This window comes from Balaenoptera physalus, assembly GCF_965194825.1.
Source record: "Balaenoptera physalus genome assembly, chromosome: 12".
In the NCBI taxonomy this organism is placed as follows: Eukaryota; Metazoa; Chordata; class Mammalia; order Artiodactyla; family Balaenopteridae; genus Balaenoptera; species Balaenoptera physalus.
In genome coordinates this window covers 10,419,866-10,440,428 of record NC_138897.1, presented here as the reverse complement: position 1 = coordinate 10,440,428, position 20,563 = coordinate 10,419,866, and the positions used below count along the sequence as shown (strand labels likewise).

At 36.1% G+C, this 20,563-nt stretch overlaps 1 protein-coding gene and 2 long non-coding RNA genes across 3 annotated transcripts in view; 1 reads left to right on the top strand and 2 right to left on the bottom strand.

Annotated features, from left to right (window-relative positions):
• The window catches only part of CDH19 (cadherin 19), a 277,276-nt gene extending 258,365 nt beyond the window's left edge, over positions 1-18,911 (bottom strand). The window contains exon 1 of the mRNA XM_082415896.1: positions 13,105-18,911. The gene's annotated coding sequence lies outside the window, so the exon portion shown is untranslated. The remainder of the gene's footprint in view (positions 1-13,104) is intronic.
• Positions 1-20,563, top strand: part of LOC309639119 — a 1,037,414-nt gene that overhangs the window by 352,908 nt on the left and 663,943 nt on the right. The window lies entirely within an intron of this gene.
• The window catches only part of LOC309639132, a 932,641-nt gene that overhangs the window by 668,735 nt on the left and 243,343 nt on the right, over positions 1-20,563 (bottom strand). The gene's annotated exons all lie outside the window — the stretch shown is intronic.

The window sequence follows — 20,563 nt, the reverse complement described above, 5'->3', positions numbered from 1 at the left end:
TTATGCTAACTTTGGAGTTTTTTTGTTCTTCTTTCTCTAATTGCTTTATGTGTAAAGTTAGGTTGTTTATTTGAGATGTTTCTTGAGGGGATTGTGTTGCTATATACTTCCCTCTTAGAACTGCTTTTGCTGCATCCCATAGGTTTTGGGTTGTTGTGTTTTCATTGTCATTTGTTTCTACATATTTTTTGATTTCCTCTTTGATTTCTTCAGTGAGCTCCTTGTTATTTAGTAGTGTATTGTTTAGCTTCCATGTGTTTGTAGTTTTTACAGATGTTTTCCTTTAATTGATACGTAGTCTCATAGTGTTGTGGTCAGAAAGGATACTTGATACGATTTCAATTTTCTTAAATTTACCAACGCTTGATTTGTGACCCACGATATAATCTATCCTGGGGAATGTTCCATGAGCACTTGATAAGAAAGTGTATTCTGTTGTTTTTGGATGGAATGTCCTATAGATATCAATTAAGTCCATCTTGTTTAATGTATCATTTAAAGCTTGTGTTTCCTTATTTATTTTCATTTTGGATGATCTGTCCATTGGTGAAAGTGGGGTGTTAAAAGTCCCCAACTATGATTGAGTTACTGTCAGTTTCCCCTTTGATAGCTGTTAGCATTTGCCTTATGTATTGAGGTGCTCCTATGTTGGGTGCATAAATATTTACAACTGTTGTATCTTCTTCTTGGATTGATCCCTTGATCATTATGTATTGTCCTTCTTTGTCTCTTGTAATAGTCTTTATTTTAAAGTCTATTTTGTGTGATATGAGAATTGCTACTCCAGCTTTCTTTTGATTTCCATTTGCATGGAATATCTTTTTCCATCACCTCACTTACAGTCTGTATGTTTCCCAGGTCTGAAGTAGGTCTCTTGTAGACAGCATATATATGGGTCTTGTTTTTGTATCCATTGAGCCAGTCTATGTCTTTTGGTTGGAGCATTTAATCCATTAACATTTAAAGTAGTTATCAATATGTATGTTCCTATTACCATTTTGTTAATTGTTTTGGGTTTGTTATTGTAAGTGTTTACCTTCTCTTGCGTTTCTTGCCTAGAGAAATTCCTTTAGCATTTGTTGTAAAGCTGGTTTGGTGGTGCTGAATTTTCTTAGCTTTCGTTTGTCTGTAAAGGCTTTGATTTCTCTGTAGAATCTGAATGAGATCCTTGCTGGGTAGAGTAATCTTGGTTGTAGGTTTTTCCCTTTCATCACTTTAAATATGTCCTGCCACACCCTTCTGGCTTGCAGAGTTTCTGTTGAAAGATCAGCTGTTAACCTTATGGGGATTCCCTTGTATGTTATTTTTTGCTTTTCCCTTGCTGCTTTCAATATTTTTTCTTTGTATTTAATTTTTGATAGTTTGATTAATATGTGTCTTGGCATATTTCTCCTTGGTTTTATCCTGTATGAGACTGTGCTTCCTAAGCTTGATTCACTATTTCCTTTCTCATATTAGGGAAGTTTTCAACTATAATCTCTTCAAATATTTTCTCAGTCCCTTTCTTTTTCTCTTCTTCTTCTGGGACCCCTATAATTTGAATGTTAGTGCATTTAATGTTGTCCCAGAGGTCTCTGAGACTGTCCTCAATTCTTTTCGTTCTTTTTTCTTTATTCTGCTCTGTGGTAGTTATTTCCACTATTTTATCTTCCAGGTCACTTATCTGTTCTTCTGCCTCAGTTATTCTGCTATTGATTCCTTGTGGAGAATTTTTAATTTCATTTATTGTGCTGTTCATCATTGTTTGTTTGCTCTTTAGTTCTTCTAGGTCCTTCTTAAACTTTTCTTGTATTTTCTCCATTCTGTTTCCAAGATTTTGGATCATCTTTAGTATCATTACTCTGAATTCTTTTTCAGGTCGACTGCCTATTTCCTCTTCATTTGTTTGGTTTGTTGAGTTTTTGCCTTGCTCCTTCATCTGCTGTGTGTTTCTCTGTCTTCTCGTCTTGCTTAACTTACTGTGTTTGGGGTCTCCTTTTTGCAGGTTGCAGGTTCGTAGTTCTGTTGTTTTTGGTGTCTGCCCCTAGTGGCTAAGGTTTGTTCGGTGGGTTGTGTAGCCTTCCTGGTGGAGTGGACTGGTGCCTGTTTTCTGGTGGATGAGGCTGGATCTTGTCTTTCTGGTGGGCAGAACGTCTGGTGGTGTGTTTTGGGGTGTCTGTGACCTTATTATGATTTTAGGCAACCTCTCAGCTAATGGGTGTGGTTATGTTCCTGTCTTGCTAGTTGTTTGACATAGGGTGTCCATCACTGCAGCTTGCTGGTCGTTGAGTGGAGCTGGGTCTTAGCGTTGAGATGGAGATCTCTGGGAGATCTTTCACATTTGATATTACGTGGAGCTGGGATGTCTCTGGTGTACCAATGTGCTGTACTCAGCTCTCCCACCTTATAGGCACAGGCCTGACACCTGGCCGGAGCACAATACCTTACAGCCACACGGCTCAGAAGAAAAGGGAGGAAAAAGGAAAGAAAGAAAGAAAAAAAATGAAATAAAGTTATTAAAATAAATTAAAACATTATGAAAAATAAAAAAAATTAAAAAGTAATTTTAAAAAAAGAGAGAAATAAACAAGAGAGCAACCAAACCAAAAATCAAATCCACCAATGATAACAAGTGCTAAACAGTATACTAAAAAAAATAAAATAAAAAAATAAAATGACAGAGTCCTAGGATAAATGGCAAAATCAAAGCTATACAGAAATATCACACAAAGAAGCATACACATACACAGTCACAAAAAAGAGAAAAAAGAAAAAATATATACATGTATATATAAAATAAAAAAAGGAAGAGAGCAACCAAATCAATAAACACATCTACCAGTGATAATAAACTCTAAACACTAAATTAAGATAAACATAAAACCAGAAACAAATTAGATGCCGAAAGCAAACCCCAAGTCTACATTTGCTCCTAAAGTCCACCGCCTCAATTTTGGGATGATTCATTGTCTATTCAGGTATTTCGGAGATGCAGGGTACATCAAGTTGATTGCGGAGATTTAATCTGCTCCTGAGGCTGCTGGGAGAGATTTCCCTTTCTCTTCTTTGCACAGCTGCCAGGGTTCAGCTTTGGATTTGGCCCCGCCTCTTCATGTAGGTTGCCTGAGGACATCTGTTCTTTGCTCAGACAGGACGGGGTTAAAGGAGCAGCTGCTTCGGGGGCTCTGGCTCACTCAGGCCGGGGGGAGAGAGGGGTACAGAATGAGGGGTGAGACTGCGGCGGCAGAGATCAACATGACATTGCACCAGTCTGAGGTGCGCCATGTGTTCTCCCAGGGAAGTTGTCCCTGGATCACGGGACCCTGGTAGTGGTGGGTTGGGCAGGCTCCTGGGAGGGGAGGTGTGGATAGTGACCTGTGCTTGCACACAGGCTTCTTGGTGGCTGCAGCAGTCTTAGCATTTTATGCCCGTCTCTGGGATCTGCGCTGATAGCGGGGCTCACGCCCATCTCTGGAGGTCGTTTAGGTGGTGCTCTGAATCCCCTCTCCTCGCGTACCCTGAAACAATGGTCTCTTGCCTCTTAGGCAGTTTCAGGCTTTTTCCTGGACTCCCTCTCAGCTAGCTGTGGTGCACTAGCCCCCTTCAGGCTGTGTTCACGCAGCCAACCCCAGTCCTCTCCCTGGGATTTGACCTCCGAAGTCGGAGCCTCTGGTAAATTTTCTTGAATAAATGAATATTATATCTCTTTCCAATTTATTGAAATAATCAGGGTTTTAAAAGTAATGGAAATTTTATTTATAAATGCTTATTTTAAGAGAAAAACTATCAGTGAACATCATGTTAGCTGTTTGAAATATGAATTTGAAAATATGTATTTTTAAAAGTTTCATGAAAATATCCTTGTATTTCTTGTGAGTTAGAAACTTCAATCTGTTATAGCTAAGTGTCCATTGATTCAAAGGCTCCCTTCTATTTGGCACTTAGAAATCACTGGTCAAACTGCAACACTGAACATTCATCCTGGCAAACTAATAACCTACAGGTTTTCAAAAGTCTATGGATAATATAATTTCTGTAAGAAAATGTGTTCTAAATTTCAAACATCTGATTATCAGCCAATACTGGAACACGGGTCATTCATATATTTTCTTTTTTTTTTCTTCGATAGTGACCATCAGTTGTCAAGGAGAAGCAGAAAATTCACCAAAACACAATTGTGTCTTCAATGCATCACATATATTAGAGTTGCTTTTTTTAGAAACTAATTTACCTTAGGATACTAGTCCATTGGTTATTTGTGATGTCAAATTTAAAAAAAAGGTCTAGTCATATCAGTGCCAGAGATTAGATATCTTAAAGGGAGTACAGAAAGTATAAGCATTAGGGATGTCAGAGCAGAGATAGGAGACACCAAAGGAAATTAGAAATGTCTATGTAGATGAGCTCTCACCTTCCAGGTGACCTTCTGCTTACTTGTCTTGGTTAATCATTGTCGTTGGAAGAACTCCAGAAGTACTGTCTCCATTTGTCAAAGGCCCCCCAATTGATGGGAGAAAATTTAGGCTTTAATGTTCCTATTCACTGAGGCAAAGAGCCTCTTCATAAAATATAGAAAGGAGAGGTTTTATAGAATATATAAACTATGTAGTTTATTTTCACATAATATCATTCTGAATATTACTATACTTAGGTTCTGGGAGTTCAAAATATTAGGCTTACTTCTCACAACCTACTGAGGTTTAAATATTTTGTATAATTGCCAATATGTCTGGTGAGAAGCATTTATAGCAAACGTTCATTCCTTCCATTAAAGTTTACACCACCATCAGCCTGATGTACTATTGATCATTTTTTACAGTGATTGCCAAAAATCTTTCTGCTATAGCAATTTCCTGTAATTGCACTTGTACAAACAGCTAGTGACATTTGGGGGTAAGGGTGAGAATTAAATAGATAAAACATTTTTGAGGCTCTAAGTATTCCTGGTGATTTGATTATTAGGCTGATAACATTAAAGCAAGACACTGGTTCCTGGTTTAAAAAAAAAAAAGCGGTTCTATTATAAACTTGTCTATAAGGGCAGCCAGGCTCTATTATTACTATTATTATTGTTTCTATTAAAACTATTTTGAGTGAAAATCAAAGTTGATCTACCTTTACTTCCCTGTGCCCATGACACTGCTCCGACTATTGATTCAGTAAGCAAGATTTTATATATATACTGTCTAGTGAAGAATGATGTAGTTGAAAATAAATGATCTACTTTCTAATGCTGAGTTCTAAAAGAGACTCTTGCCATGCATTAAAAAAACAAAAAAAACTCTACCTGTGGAGGGGTATAATTATAAGATATAAGATATAATTTTATCAAATAATTTTTTTCAGTCCCATGGGCTGAGAATTTTGGAAACTGTACAAAGAAATTCAGAACATAGAAAAAGGGGTAGTGCAGAATGATGTTTGGAAAGAAACCCCTTCCTAAAAGAGGATTAAATCTCATCCAGCCAATGAGAATTGGATAAGGCTTAACCTGAACTGAAATGTGGGTATGAAGTTTGTATCCCTTGAATCTAGGAGAATGGAAAACAAAACAAACAAACAAAAAACCAACCTCCGTTTATGTTTGGGAATCTCAGAATAGAGGAATTATCGACTAGCTCCTAAAAGCAGCCTCCAGGAAGATTGCCAGGAGATCCACATGCCTCAAAACAGCAGTGACTGAGCTGAGACTCTAAATAACGGGCCGGAGGGGCTCTGAAAATTTCCTGAACTCTCAGTAGGAATGTAAACCTATCTGCAAATGTGCCAATAGACCTGAATAAGCTTTGGAGACAAGATTAGGAGAAAATCAGGGGAATGCTTGGGATATGAGGCCTCAGAATAGAAGGATACGTGCATATTTCAGTGCAGATGCAACGTGAGAAGTGACTTTTATGTACTGTGTTTGGCAAAGTATTAACTTTTTCGTTTTGAATTTTATTTTATTTTTATACAGCAGGTTCTTATTAGTTATCAATTTTATACATATTAGCTTATATATGTCAATCCCAATCTCCCAATTCATCCCACCACCACCGCCCACCCCTCACTTTCCCCCCTTGGTGTCCATACGTTTGTTCTCTACATCTGTGTCTCTATTTCTGCTTTGCTAACTGGTTCATCTACAACATTTTTCTAGATTCCACATATATGCGTTAATATATGATATTTGTTTTTCTCCTTCTGACTTACTTCACTCTGTATGACAGTCTCTCGGTCCATCCACATCTCTACAAATGACCCAGTTTCGTCCCTTTTTATGGCTGAGTAATATTCCATTGTATATATGTGCCACATCTTCTTTATCCATTCGTCTGTCGATGGGCATTTAGGTTGCTTCCATGACCTGGCTATTGTAAATAGTGCTGCAATGAACATTGGGATGCATGTGTCTTTTTGAATTATGGTTTTCTCCAGATATATGTCCAGGAGTGTGATTGCTGGGTCATATGGTAGTTCTATTCTTAGTTTTCAAAGGAACCTCCATACTGTTCTCCATAGTGGCTGTATCAATTTACATTCCCACCCACAGTGCAAGAGGATTCCCTTTTCTCCACACCCTCTCCAGTATTTGTTGTTTGTAGATTTTCTGATGATGCCCATTCTAACCAGTGTGAGGTGATACCTCACTGTAGTTTTGATTTATATTTCTCTAATAATTAGTGATGTTGAGTAGCTTTCCATGTGCCTCTTGGCCATATGTATGTCTTCTTTGGAAAGATGTTTATTTAGGTCTTCTGCCCATTTTTTGATTGGGTTGTTTGTTTTTTTATTTTGAGCTGCATGAGCTGTTTATATATTTTGGAGATTAATCCTTTGTCCTTTGATTCGTTTGCAAATATTTTCTCCCATTCTGAGGGTTGTCTTTACGTCTTGTTTATGGTTTCCTTTGCTGTGCAAAAGCTTTGAAGTTTCATTAGGTTCCATTTGTTTATTTTTGTTTTTATTTCCATTATTCTAGGAGGTGGGTTAAAAAAGATCTTGCTGTGATTTATGTAAAAGAGTGTTCTGCTATGTTTTCCTCTAAGAGTTTTATAGTGTCTGGCCTTACATTTAGGTCATTAATCCATATTGAGTTTATTTTTGTGTATGGTGTTAGGGATTGTTCTAATTTCTTTTTTTTGCATGTGGCTGTCCAGTTTTCCCAGCACCACTTATTGAAGAGAACTGTCTTTTCTCAATTGTATATCCTTGCCTCCTTTGTCATAGATTAGTTGACCATATGTGCGTGGGTTTATCTCTGGGCTTTCTATCCTGTTCCATTGATCTTTATTTCTGTTTTCGTGCCAGTACCATATTGTCTTGATTACTGTAGCTTTGAAATGTTGTCTGAAGTCAGGGAGTCTGATTTCTCCAGCTCCATTTTTTCCCCTCAAGATTGCTTTGTGTGTTCGGGGTCTTCTGTGTTTCCATACAAATTGTGAAATTTTTTGTTCTAGTTCTGTGAAAAATGCCATTGGTAGTTTGATAGGGATTGCAATGAATCTGTAGATTGCTTTGAGTAGTATAGTCATTTTCACAATATTGATTCTTCCAATCCAAGAACATGGTATATCTCTCCATCTGTTTCTGTCATCTTTGATTTCTTTCATCAGTGTCTTATAGTTTTCTGAGTACATGTCTTTTACCTCCTAAGTATTTTATTCTTTTTGTTGCAATGGTGAATGGGATTGTTTCTGAAATGTCTCTTGCTGATCTTTCGTTGTTAGTGTATAAGGATGCAAGAGATTTCTGTGCATTACTTTTGTATTCTGCAATGTTACCAAATTCATTGATTAGCTCTAGTGGTTTTCTGGTGGCATCTTTAGGATTATCTATGTATAGTATCATGTCACCTGCAAATGGTGACAATTTTACTTCTTCTTTTTCAGTTTGTATTCCTTTTGTTTTTTTTCTTCTCTGATTGCCGTGGCTAGGACTTCCAAAACTATGTTGCATAATAGTGGCGAAAGTAGACATCCTTGTCTCGTTCCTAATCTTAGAGGAAATGCTTTCAGTTTTTCACCATTGAGAATGATGTTGGCTTTGGGTTTTTCTTATATGGCCTTTATTATGTTGAGGTAGGTTCCCTCTATGCCCACTTTCTGGAGAGTTTTAATCGTAAATTGGTGTTGAATTATGTCAAAGTTTTTTCTGCATGTATTGAGATAATCATATGGTTTTTATTCTTCAATTTTTTAATATGGTGTATCACATTGATTGATTTGTGTATATTGAAGAATCCTTGCATCCCTGGGATAAATCCCAGTTGATCATGGTGTATGATCCTTTTAATGTGTTGTTGGATTCTGTTTGCTAGTAGTTTGTTGAGGATTTTTGCATCTCTATTCAGTGATATTGGTCTGTAATTTTCGTTTTTTGTAATATCTCTTTCTGGTTGATGGTGGCCTGGTAGAATGAGTTTGGGAGTGCTCCTTCCTCTGCAATTTTTTGGAAGAGTTTGAGAAGGATGGGTGCTATCTCTTCTTTAAATGTTTGATAGAATTCACCTGTGAAGCCATCTGGTCCCTGGACATTTGTTTGTTGGAAGATTTTTAATCACAGTTTCAATTTCATTACTTGGATTGGTCTGTTCATATTTTCTATTTCTTCCTGGTTCAGTCTTGGAAGGTTATACCTTTCTAAGAATTTGTTCATTTCTTCCAGGTTGTCCATTTTATTGGCATAGAGATGCTTGTAGTAGTCTCTTATGATGCTTTGTATTTTTGCGGTGTCCATTGTAACATCTACTTTTCCATTTCTAATTTTATTGATTTGAGTCCTCTCCCTTTTTTCTTGATGAGTCTTGTTAAAGGTTTATCAATTTTGTTTATCTTCTCAAAGAACCAGCTTTTAGTTTTATTGATCTTTGCTATTGTTTTCTTTGTTTCCATTTCATTTATTTCTGCTTTGAACTTTATTATTCCTTTCCTTCTACTAACTTTGGGTTTTGTTTGTTCTTCTTTCTCTAGTTCCTTTTGGTGTAAGGTTAGATTGTTTATGAGACTTTTTTTGTTTCTTTAGGTAGGATTCTATTGCTATGTACTTCCCTCTTAGAACCTCTTTTGCTGCATCCCATAGGTTTTGGATCATCGTGTTTTTGTTGTCATTTGTCTCTGGAGTTTGTGATTTCCTCTTTGATTTCTTCAGTGATCTCTTGTTTATTTAGCAACATATTGTTTCGCCTCCATTTGTTTGTGTTTTTACGTTTTTTTTCCTGTAATTTATTTCTAATCTCATATTGCTGTGGTTGGAAAAGATGTCTGACACAGTTTGAGTTTTCTTAAATTTACTGAGGCTTGATTTTTGACCCAAGATGTGATCCTGGATAATGTTCCTTTTGCACTTGAGAAGAAAGTGTTATCTGCTGTTTTCTGATGGAATGTCCTATAAATATCAATTAAATCTATCTGGTCTATCGTGTCATTTAAAGCTTGTGTTTCCTTATTAATTTTCTGTCTGAATGATCTGTCCATTGGTGTAAGTGAGGTGTTAAAGTCTCCCATTATTATTGTGTTACTGTCGATTTCCTCTTTTATAGCTGTTAGCATTTGTCTATGTATGAGGTACTCCTATGTTTGGTGCATATATATTTATAATTGTTATATCTTCTTGGATTGATCCCTTGATCATTATGTAGTGTCTTTCCTTGTCTCTTGTAACATTCTTTATTTTAAAGTCTATTTTATCTGATATGAGTATTGCTACTCCAACTTTCTTTTGATTTCCAGTTGCATGGAATATCTGTTTCTAGTTCTGAAGTGGGTCTCTTGTAGACAGCATATATACGGGTTTGTTTTTGTATTCATTCAGCCAGTCTATGTCTTTTGGTTGGAGCATTTAATCCACTTACATTTAAGGTAGTCATTGATATGTATGTTCCTATTACCATTTTTTTAATTGTTTTGGGTTTGTTATTGTAGCTCATTTCCTTCTCTTGTGTTTCCTGCCTAGAGAAGTTCCTTTAGCATTTGTTGTAAAGCTGGTTTGGTGGTGCTGAATTCTCTTAGCTTTTGCTTGTCTGTAAAGGTTTTAATTTCTCCATTGAATCTGAGTGAGATCCTTGCTGGGTAGAGTAATCTTTGTTGTAGGTTCATCCTGTTCATCACTTTAAATATATTGTGCCACTCCCTTTTGGCTTGTAGATTTTCTGCTGAGAAATCAGCTCTTAACCTTATGGGAGTTCCCTTGTATGTTATTTTTCATTTTTCCTCTGTTGTTTTTAATAATTTTTCTTTGTTTTAATTTTTGTCAATTTGATTACTATGTGTCTCGGCATGTTTCTCCTTGGGTTTATCCTACCTGGGACTCTGCAATTCCTGGACTTGGATGGCTGTTTCCTTTCCCATGTTAGGGAAGTTTTCGACTATAATCTCTTCAAATATTGTCTCAGGTCCTTTCTCTCACTCTTCTCTTTCTGGGACCCCTATAATGAGAATGTTGGTGTGTTTAATGTTGTTCCAGAGCTCTCTTATGCTGTCCTCATTTCTTTTCATTCTTTTTTTCTTTATTCTGTTCTGCAGTAGTGAATTCCACCATTCTGTCTTCCAGGTCACTTATCCGTTCTTCTGCCTCAGTTATTCTGCTATTGATTTCTTCTAGTGTATTTTTCATTTTACTTATTGTATTGTTCATCTCTGTTTATTTGTTCTTTAATTCTTCTAAGTGTTTGTTCTTTAATTCTTCTAGATCTTTGTTAAACATTTCTTGCATCTTCTTGATCTTTGCCTCCATTCTTTTTCTGAGGTCCTGGATCATCTTCCCTATCATTATTCTGAATTCTTTTTCTGGAAGGTTGCCTATCTCCACTTCATTTAGTTGTTTTTCTGTGGTTTTATCTTGTTACTTCATCTGGTACATAGTCCTCTGCCTTTTCATTTTGTCTTTCTTTCTGTGAATGTGGTTTTAGGTCCACAGGCTGCAGATTTGTAGTTCTTGCTTCTGCTGTCTGTCCTCTGGTGGATGAGGCTATCTAAGAGGCTTGTGCAGGTTTCCTGATGGGAGGGACTGGTGGTGTGTAGAGCTGGGTGTTGCTCTGGTGGACAGAGCTCAGTAAAACTTTAATCCACTTGTCTGCTGATGGGTGGGGCTGGGTTCCCTCCCTGTTAGTTGTTTGGCCTGAGGCAACCCAGCACTGGAGCCTACCCAGCTCTTTGGTGGGACAAATGGTGGACTCTGGGAGGGCTCACGCCAAAGAGTACTTCCCAGAACTTCTGCTGCCAGTGTCTTTGTCCCCTTGGTGAGCCACAGCTGTGCCCCCCCCACAGGAGACTCTCCAACACTAGCAGGTAGGTCTGGTTCAGTCTCCTATGGGGTCACTGCTCCTTCTCCTGGGTCCTGATGCACACACTACTTTGTGTGTGCCCTCCAAGAGTGGAGTCTCTGTTTCCCCCAGTCCTGTTGAAGTCCTGCAGTCAAATCCTGCTACCCTTCAAAGACTCATTCTTTGGGAATTCCTTGTCCCGTTGCCAAACCCCCAGGTTGGAAAGCCTGACTTGCGGCTCAGGACGTTCCCTCCAGTTGGTGCACTTCTGTGGTATAATTGTTCTCCAGTTTGTGAGTCACCCACCCAGCAGTTATGGGATTTGATTTTATTGTGATTGCGCCCCTCCTACCTCATTGTAGCTCACTGTGGCTTCTCCTTTGCAAAGTAATAAATTAAAAGAATATTAATTATTTATTCTGCCCACAAATCTGCAACTTGGGAAGGACTCAGGTGGCAGCCATTCTCACCTCCACAGAACAACAGCAGAAATGGCCCAAATGCAGCTGCAGTATCCACTGTCCATGAAGCTCACACATGGCACTTGATGCTGGTGGTTGACTGATGTCTCAGCTAGAGGCACTAGCTTGAAGATTGTTGTCCCTTCCTCTGGAGCTTTGCACACAGATGCATGGGCTTGGGCTTCCTCCAGTGGAATGAAAACTAGTTTTAACGATGAACATTCCAAAAGGCCTGGGTGAAAGCTAAAATCTTCTTATCACTTAGGTTCAGAAGTCCCATATATCACTCTACACCATTCTGTTGTTCAGACAAGTCACTCAGGCTACCCTACGTTCAAGGTTTGTAGAATTTGGTTCCAAAACTCAATGAGGAATGTAGCAAATATATATATATATATATGGGGCAATCTTTAATCTGCCACGGTTTACTCTCTGGCCACAAATTAATTATGTTATTTCCCTATGTAAAGTATACTCATCCTCTCCAAAACCTTGAAAAAGACTCATCCTGTTATTTCATTGGTGTGAAGCCCAGGATCTTGTCATATAAATAAAGCAAGTCCACAGGAAGATGAGACTGCACAGTTACTGTTCTTCAAGTACTATTCCCCTTGATTCACCTCTTACATTAAATCAAAAAGAAGTTGAACTTCCCTGGTGTCGCAGTGGATAAGACTCCACGCTTACAATTCAGGGGACCCAGGTTCAATCCCTGGTCGGGGAACTAGATCCCACATGCATGCAGCAACTAAGAGTCCACATGCCACAACTAAGGAGCGGGCAAGCTGCAACTAAGGATCCTGCAAGCCGCAACTAAGACCCGGTGCAACTAACTAACTAAATAAATAAATAAATAGAAGTTTGACCTAGAAACTTCTAAGTTGTAAGCCTTCAATTGAATAATGTATAGTATTCAATTGAATAATATATACTTCTCTCCAAAGTCAAAGTTTAGTTTGGTACAGTTCAGAAAATATAAATATATCTCATTATCAGAATCTACAAAATTAAATATTCCTATCAGGTTCTATTTGTGTATTATTCATTTAATTTTACGGTTTTCTACTATTTCTGTATAAAAATAAAGGCTTCTTCTTTAAATACCATGCACGTTATCATAGAGGTGACTGTGCATGTGTGTGTGTGTGTGTGTGTGTGTGTGTGTGTGAGCAGTTTTGCTCCTCTTAAGGATCATAATTTGAATATCTGTTAATGCATTTCAAACATGCCTAATCACAGAACTTTTCTTAGCTTAACTTAGGAAACTTTCTCACCATAAATATCTAGATCCCATTAACAAAGGTGTATTTTGACACCAACAAATCTTATCTAGTCTTCCTGACATTTTATTGTCACTTTTTAAAAGCATGCCATTTGCATTCTTGCATCGTCATGGAAAAGCTTCTAGGACACCCTGAGCACACTTTTTTTTTTTTTATTATTTTTTTTTTATTTATTTTTGGCTGTGTTGGGTCTTCGTTTCTGTGCGAGGGCTTTCTCCAGTTGCGGCAAGCAGGGGCCACTCTCCACCACGGTGCGCGGGCCTCCCACCATCGCGGCCTCTCTTGTTGCGGAGCACAGGCTCCAGTCACGCAGGCCCAGCAGTTGTGGCTCATGGGCCCAGCCGCTCCGCGGCATGTGGGATCCTCCCAGACCAGGGCTCGAACCCGTGTCCCCTGCATTGGCAGGCAGATTCTCAACCACTGCGCCACCAGGGAAGCCCTGAGCACACTTTTAAATCATGATTTCAGACCCTGCCTTTTCCTTCGACATATCCGTCTCTAGGACTTTAATTCTCTTGCACTTTGCATTTGCCAATATCATAGATTAAAATTGTTCACCCACACTGACCTTTGTGTTTGCATCTGTTTGAACCCAAACTTCCATTAAGAGATTTCTACCAGTTAGGTACATTCATGTTTAGACTATCTCTGTGTAATGACTACAGAATTTGGAGGGCTTAGATGAATGTATGCCAATTAAACCTGAGGTTTACCTGTCTTTGCTCAAATTTGTTTAACCAATTAAATTCTTCTAAGGAAACTATTCACAGTTCACACTTATAAAAAGATAAGATCTTATATTCTAGGATTATTATACAAAGTTTAGAATTTTATCATTTAAGAATAAATTTTAAAATGTTTAGCTAAGTAGCAGTGTAATTCTTGGTATAGTAACGTAATTCAAAACTAAAAGTTTGTTTCCAAATTCGGATATCTTAAAACTTTGAATAACAAGTAATTCTACTGGATGTCACACTCATTGTTTCAAAGACACTGTAAGGCAGATATATTCTTTTTTAAATTAATGCCTAATGGATGTTGTTCTTATGAACTTGGAAGGGAATAGGAAAATTCTCTTTATTTAATGTATAGAGTTTCCTTGTGTTCTCTGCACATTTCACAGTGGCTTCATAATTAATTCAAAATTGAGTCAAGCACAATATTGATGAGCACAATCAGTTTTTATTTTTTCCTTTTAATAATGACAGTTGTCAGCTGGAGACTAATATGTGCCCTCTTAATATCCAGATAAGTATATTTAAATATAGTTATAAGTAAAAGGAAAACAAACAAATGTAGGCATTTCAAATGTTCATAAATAATATTCTGGTAAAACGTCCTATAGATTCAAACATGTTAATGGAAGAAATTAAATAAATGTTACATATATAAAATAGCAATTTAGCTCAATAAGAAACTTTGTTATAATTATTCATGAGGTATTTGGATAAGCTCAAATAATACTTAATCTTTAGGGATCGCTTAATTTTTAAAATAAATAAATAGATAGCCAATTACTATGTAACTATATGTTACTTTAAGTCAATGTATTTATATAATAATGAAAGAATATACCAGGATACCTGTTTTAAAGGTACTCGGGCTTTATAGCATCTTCTCATATTTGTTCAATTAAAAGGATCCCTTTTCTCAAATATTTGATATTGAGATATCAAATATCTCAAATATCCACAGATATTTAACATTTAATTTGTTCTTTTCTTAATTTTAAAGTTTCTTTGAGGATACATTTAGAGCAGTCAAAATGAAGGAGAGTAACAGTGATACAATTTTGATAGGTATCATATGCTAATAAATTTAGTCTAAGAAAACATGCTAAAAATATAGAAACTTTTCTGGGTGAACAGTGAAGTGAAGTAGGTTAAATATTCCACCATTGTAGGAAATGAAGCTTAGAAATTTACATAATTTGCCTAGATCCACAAGTAGGATAGTGGTAAGCCCAGATATTAACACAGGTGTGTCTGTTTCCAACATTCATAATCTTTTCATTATACAAAAAACATTGGTCAAGAGTATAGCTGTGGATTCAAACTGCCTGAATACAAATATTTCATCTGATTTCTACCAGCTTTCTAAACTAGGGTGAACTACTTAACACTCCCTTCCTCAGTTTCCGTATCTTCCATTTGGGTATAACTTATGAGTATTCAATGATACATTAACTTAGCAGGATGACATACACATAGTAAATACTCAGTGAATATTAACCACATTTACTTTTACTCAAGATCTAATAGCTAATTATTGACAAAGCAGAGACAAGAACTCTGGTTCTTTCATCCTCAGTCTAACATTTTGTTCAGTTCCCTGTACTATTCTAGAAAACAAAGTTGATTAATTTTTTAAAAATATTAAAAAACAGGGAATTCCCTGGTGGTCCAGTGGTTAGGACTCGGTGCCTTCATTGCCTGTGGGCCCTGGTTCAATCTGTGGTTAGGGAACTAAGATCCCACAATCCTGTGTGGCGTGGCCAAAAAAAAAAAATATATAACAATGTGTCATCTATGTGACCTGCTGTGAGGATGTTACTCATATAAATTTGACAATACAGAGGAATTCTAGAAGCAGTAGAACACTCAGCGAAATAACCTTGCATTCTAAGTTAACCTACCACAATTCCATGGACGCTGGCAAAAAACAAGAGATTCCTGTGTCAGAAATAAAAATGTATTAATCACAGCACAAGCAGCAGGAGCATCAAAATATTTGTACTCGATTCCCCGATCCCACGTGGCGATGTGATGAATCTAGATGGATGCTACATATGCAGAGGGAAGTATCACAGCTGAAGAACAAAAAGCTTAAGGAATTTGCATTCTATAACAAGCCTTAAGAATACCTTCTTTATTGCCAGGAGGGCAATCAGAGGCAGACAGGAACCCTTACAACCTTTTTTGCATAATTATCTTATTTTCATAATGTCCAGCAGCATAAAATGATCCTGTTCTGGATGGGGAAAAAAATGATACAGCCCCTGTTATTTGGGTGCACTAAGCAAGGTTTGTATGAGTGCAAAATGCCCATTGTGGAATGTCCTAACAGCAGGGGAAAACATACCAACTTGTAAAACCTTGACATTAAGCCTCCGCATTTTGCTTGGTACCTGTCTGTGAATTATTTCCAAGACAAAATTTGGTTTGAATTACCTCAATCACTCTTTGTATCTTTGAAAAAGCTGCCAACGATCTGCATGGTCAAGAATCATACTCTCCCATAGAGAAACACAGAGGTTGCCATTACTTTTAACCTACGGAACCGAAGATAATAACTGTGTTGTTTTAAGTCTCTAAGTTTGTTGAAATTGTTATGATAGGAAAAAAATACAAAAGACACACAAAGCAGGTCTGGACCAACTGTGAAGTTTGCAGGCACTTTCAGTCTAAGATAGCTGAAATGTTGCTCTTTTGGGGACAAATGAGTAAGAAATATCTGCATAGGAGGTATAACATTGAATATTAGTATCATTTGTTACATAGCATTTTTAATGGCAGTCTGACATTGACTGCTGCAGAGACAGAATATTATTATTTTCCTGCTAATAAAGAAGAAACGAGGTAAAAGAGGTTAATCGAGATCAGTGTTGCAGTTACAAAGGAGCAGAACTTGGACTTGGAACTAGGTTTCTTTCCCTTCCCTGACACCAAACTTTATGGATGTCACTCACAATGCCACATTGCCTCCTACTTCCCCCTCCACACACACTTGCCCCTTTGGAAGATTAATATGGTAACATGAAAAAAAGTGGTATTCTATTTGTGAGATATTTTTAAGGAAACATTTATAGGACTTTGCAACAAATTGAAAAGATTAAGTGAATGGGAGAGGAAGAGGAAGGGATGAGTATATGATTATGAAATATACAGCTCTTGATATAGTTGAGTAAGGGAGATATAATTACAATTCTGGAACTATGGACTTTTTAGTGGCAAGGGGTATGACTCTGTATGGGACCCATTCATACAGAGAGTCATAAAGACACAAAACACTATTTCATGGCTTTTAGACACAAAAGAAGGTAAACTTCCTGCAGATTAAAAAAAAAAGCATTTCCTTAGTATTCCTGTAATACTTTTGGTTAAATGGGGTATTTAGGGTGTATATAGATACTTCAAGCAATAATTACCATTTTCATTTACACACACACACACACACACACACACACTCACACACGGAATGCCTATAATATGTATTTGTAATGTCATCACCATCTTGGTGCAGACTTTCACTTTATCTCACTAGCACTATGGTCTTCTTGCCTCAGTTATCTTTTATATCCATTTCTTCTCTCACCTACTGAAAGTTGTATTTTAAAATAAGGGTTGGATAATCTCAGTAACCTGTGGTGTTTACACATTTTCCACAGAATACAAGTGTCTTTTTAGTATAGCTTTCATATCCCTCTATAGTCTCACACAAATAACCTCTTCCACAACATTGTTCCAAAAATTCTTCACTCACAAACAGTGATGATTTTTATTTTCTGAACTCATTTTTTTCTACACCCATTTTCACACCATTGCTGTCATCTAAAATTTAAATATCTGTTTTTTTATAAACTAAACTATTAACATACTTCCAGTTCCATGTCAGCTGAAATACTCTCTCCTCTATGAAGTTTGCTTTGATTCCCTAAATAGCAACAAAGCTGCCTTGAATATAGCAATAACAATATTCTGGACTAGTCAGTTAGGACATTCTTTCTTCTTGATTACAATTCTGTCTCATAATCTATGCCTTGAAAGTTTCTTTAATAAAGATCCAAATCTTAATTGTTTTTGTACCTCTTACACTATAGCAGAATTCTGCACATATAATAGCTTCTCGATATTTGCTTAATGTAATTAAATTGGTAATTAGTGATTTTTTATATGTGAAAATATATATTTATTACAGAGGCTGGCCAACTGAATAAGTGTGATTTAACGTGCTTGAAATTATAGAAAATATATTTTGAAATTGTTTCCAAAGTGGCTACTACATGTTAATGATTAGCACCCGTTTTGAAGAACAGATGGTGTGAAACAATCGTTGGAGCCAGAGGGAACCAGTTTAGCTAAGATGTTTTGAAAGGATGGCAGATAGTATCACATAGTAATAGGATTTTTTTTTTTCCATTTTAGAAAAGCCTTCTTTACGGTCTAGTTTCTTATTAGACTTTACAAGATGCTGCATTTGAATGATGCTGCAAGGCAACACTATAAATTATTGGCTTGACAGTTACTAGAGACCAGTTGTGGGAGAAACTACATAAAATGGAATGTCCTCTAGGTTCAGAGCAGTGTTCCAGAACTGAATTTTAGGTTTAGTACACTTTTATATGAATGAGTTGAATAAATAAGTAATTTAAATGCAGATATTACCATTTTCTATGCTGTTGGGGACTGGGGAAAAGTTACAATCTGGGGAACGATCTTTGTGGCTTCTAGATAACTTTATTTCATGAAAAGGGCTGAATAAAAACGGAACAATGTAACAGCTGCATTTCTTTGGGGTTAGAAAAACAAGAACAAAGGGACATATAATTCAAATATAAATGTTGAGTCTCTTCTGAAGGTATATATAAAACTGATTCAGAAATTTATGCATTTCATGATAGCATGATGATTTGTCATATAATTTTAGAAAAATGGCTTAATATTTAGCATTAGTAACCAGAATTAAATAATTTTTGCTATGTGTTTCATAATGTAACTATTAAAAAAAAGCTGACAAGCATGATAAGTTATTAATTTGTTTTAATAGATATAGATGGAGACGCCTTTAGCAACAATTTTATGTAATATAAAAACTGACCTAAAACTGAAAAGATATAAACATTCCTCTTTTATACACTAAAAACATCTTTTATAATTTACTGATTTTGATTTTTTTAAAATCTTTTCATTTAAGTAATGAAAAGCAAATGAAAGTTTTAAAAAGTGAGAAAAAGTTTTTGTCTACTAGTTTTTGTCACAAGTTTTTGTCTACTAGTCAAAATGCCAAATATAAGAAACTGAATAGATAACTATGGTACTAATATTTCTTTTAAGCTCTCTTTTAAAGGAATTGGAAAAGGATTAGAAGGTTTAGAATTAAGCTTCATGTCAAAGAAATTGAAGTGATTGAAAGTTATGGGGCCATATCAGTTATACAGAATCATAAGGCACCACTCATCATAGAGAGGTTGGATATTATATTTTGAACATAATTATTAACTACTTGATGTTCGTAATAATTTATTATTTTGCTGTAGAGAAATTTTTAACAGGAAAATATATTTACTTGTGATGAATAATGTCATAGACTTTTAATGAATAGATATTAAAAGAATTAGGGGAAACAATGACGTTTGAAGGAAGAACAAAGTGTAGATATCTTGAGTTGGAATGAAAATAATGAGATTAACGCAGAGAGAGCATGGCCCAGCCAACATCTTGATTTTAGACTTCTGAACTCTAATTTCTGTGGTTTTAAGTCACACAGTTTGTGATACTTTGTTATGACAGCCCTGGTAAACTAATACATCAAATTTATGCACAGAGCTAGGCACTGGAAACAATCAAAATGCTCATCCACAACTGAAAGGATAAAGAAACTGTGTTATTTCCATACAGTGGAATACTATTCAACAAGAGGAACGAGCAAGGGATGCATTGAAAATATTGATTAATCTAAGAAACATTGTGCAAAGGGGAAGAAGCCTCCTTAGGGGTGACCATGAGCAAATCTTATAAGCCTTTAGGTCTGCAATGTAATAATCTGAACAAAGGAAGGATTTTAGTTAATAATGTATAAAGTATCTCCAACTATAATATTCAATAAATCACCTGTCTTTTTCTTGATAACAGTATATGCTTTAAATTCAGCCTGTGATTATTGAACGACTATTGCCTATTAGAGATGGCAATGGGTCATTGTCCTTACTTGTGTTGAACAGAAAAGAATGAGCACACTGCAACAGGGAAGACCTATGTCAGAAAGAAATCTAAATATGTTGCAATCATTTATTGTAATTTAAGTTTTTCAGTTAAAATTAAATTCTCCTTTTAGGAACATAATTACCATTTCTCCTGAGGTTATCCAAAAACTAAAAAAATAAAATATTACATAACGTAGTCTAAAAAGCTGCAAATTACATAAAATTATTGAAGAGCAAAAACTGTCAAGCTGGTATTTGTAATGTAGTTGATCATCATATTTGCACTGCATTTCCTTTTTAAATATCAGAAACAAAATTACACAACTTTGGTTTTTCATGGGAGAATTTGATATACTCATTTTCTAAAAAAGCCTGTACAAAGTCTTTTATTGTGAGCAGCATTACATATTTCTTATCTATTTTTAACTGGATTTTAATTTTTGTCTATGTACCACATTAAAAACTTACGGAAGTAAAAACTATTATTTTTTTTTACTGTGGCATATGCCTGAAGTAGCACATGCCAGGTACTCACAAATAATTTGTAGAATTAGTGAATTAATGAGTAATTTGTAGAATAATAGAGCTAGAAATACAATGGCAAATGAACTTCTATCTTTGAGTATTTCAACATAAATGGGGGGATGACATAGGCATAATTACTTAATACAGTATA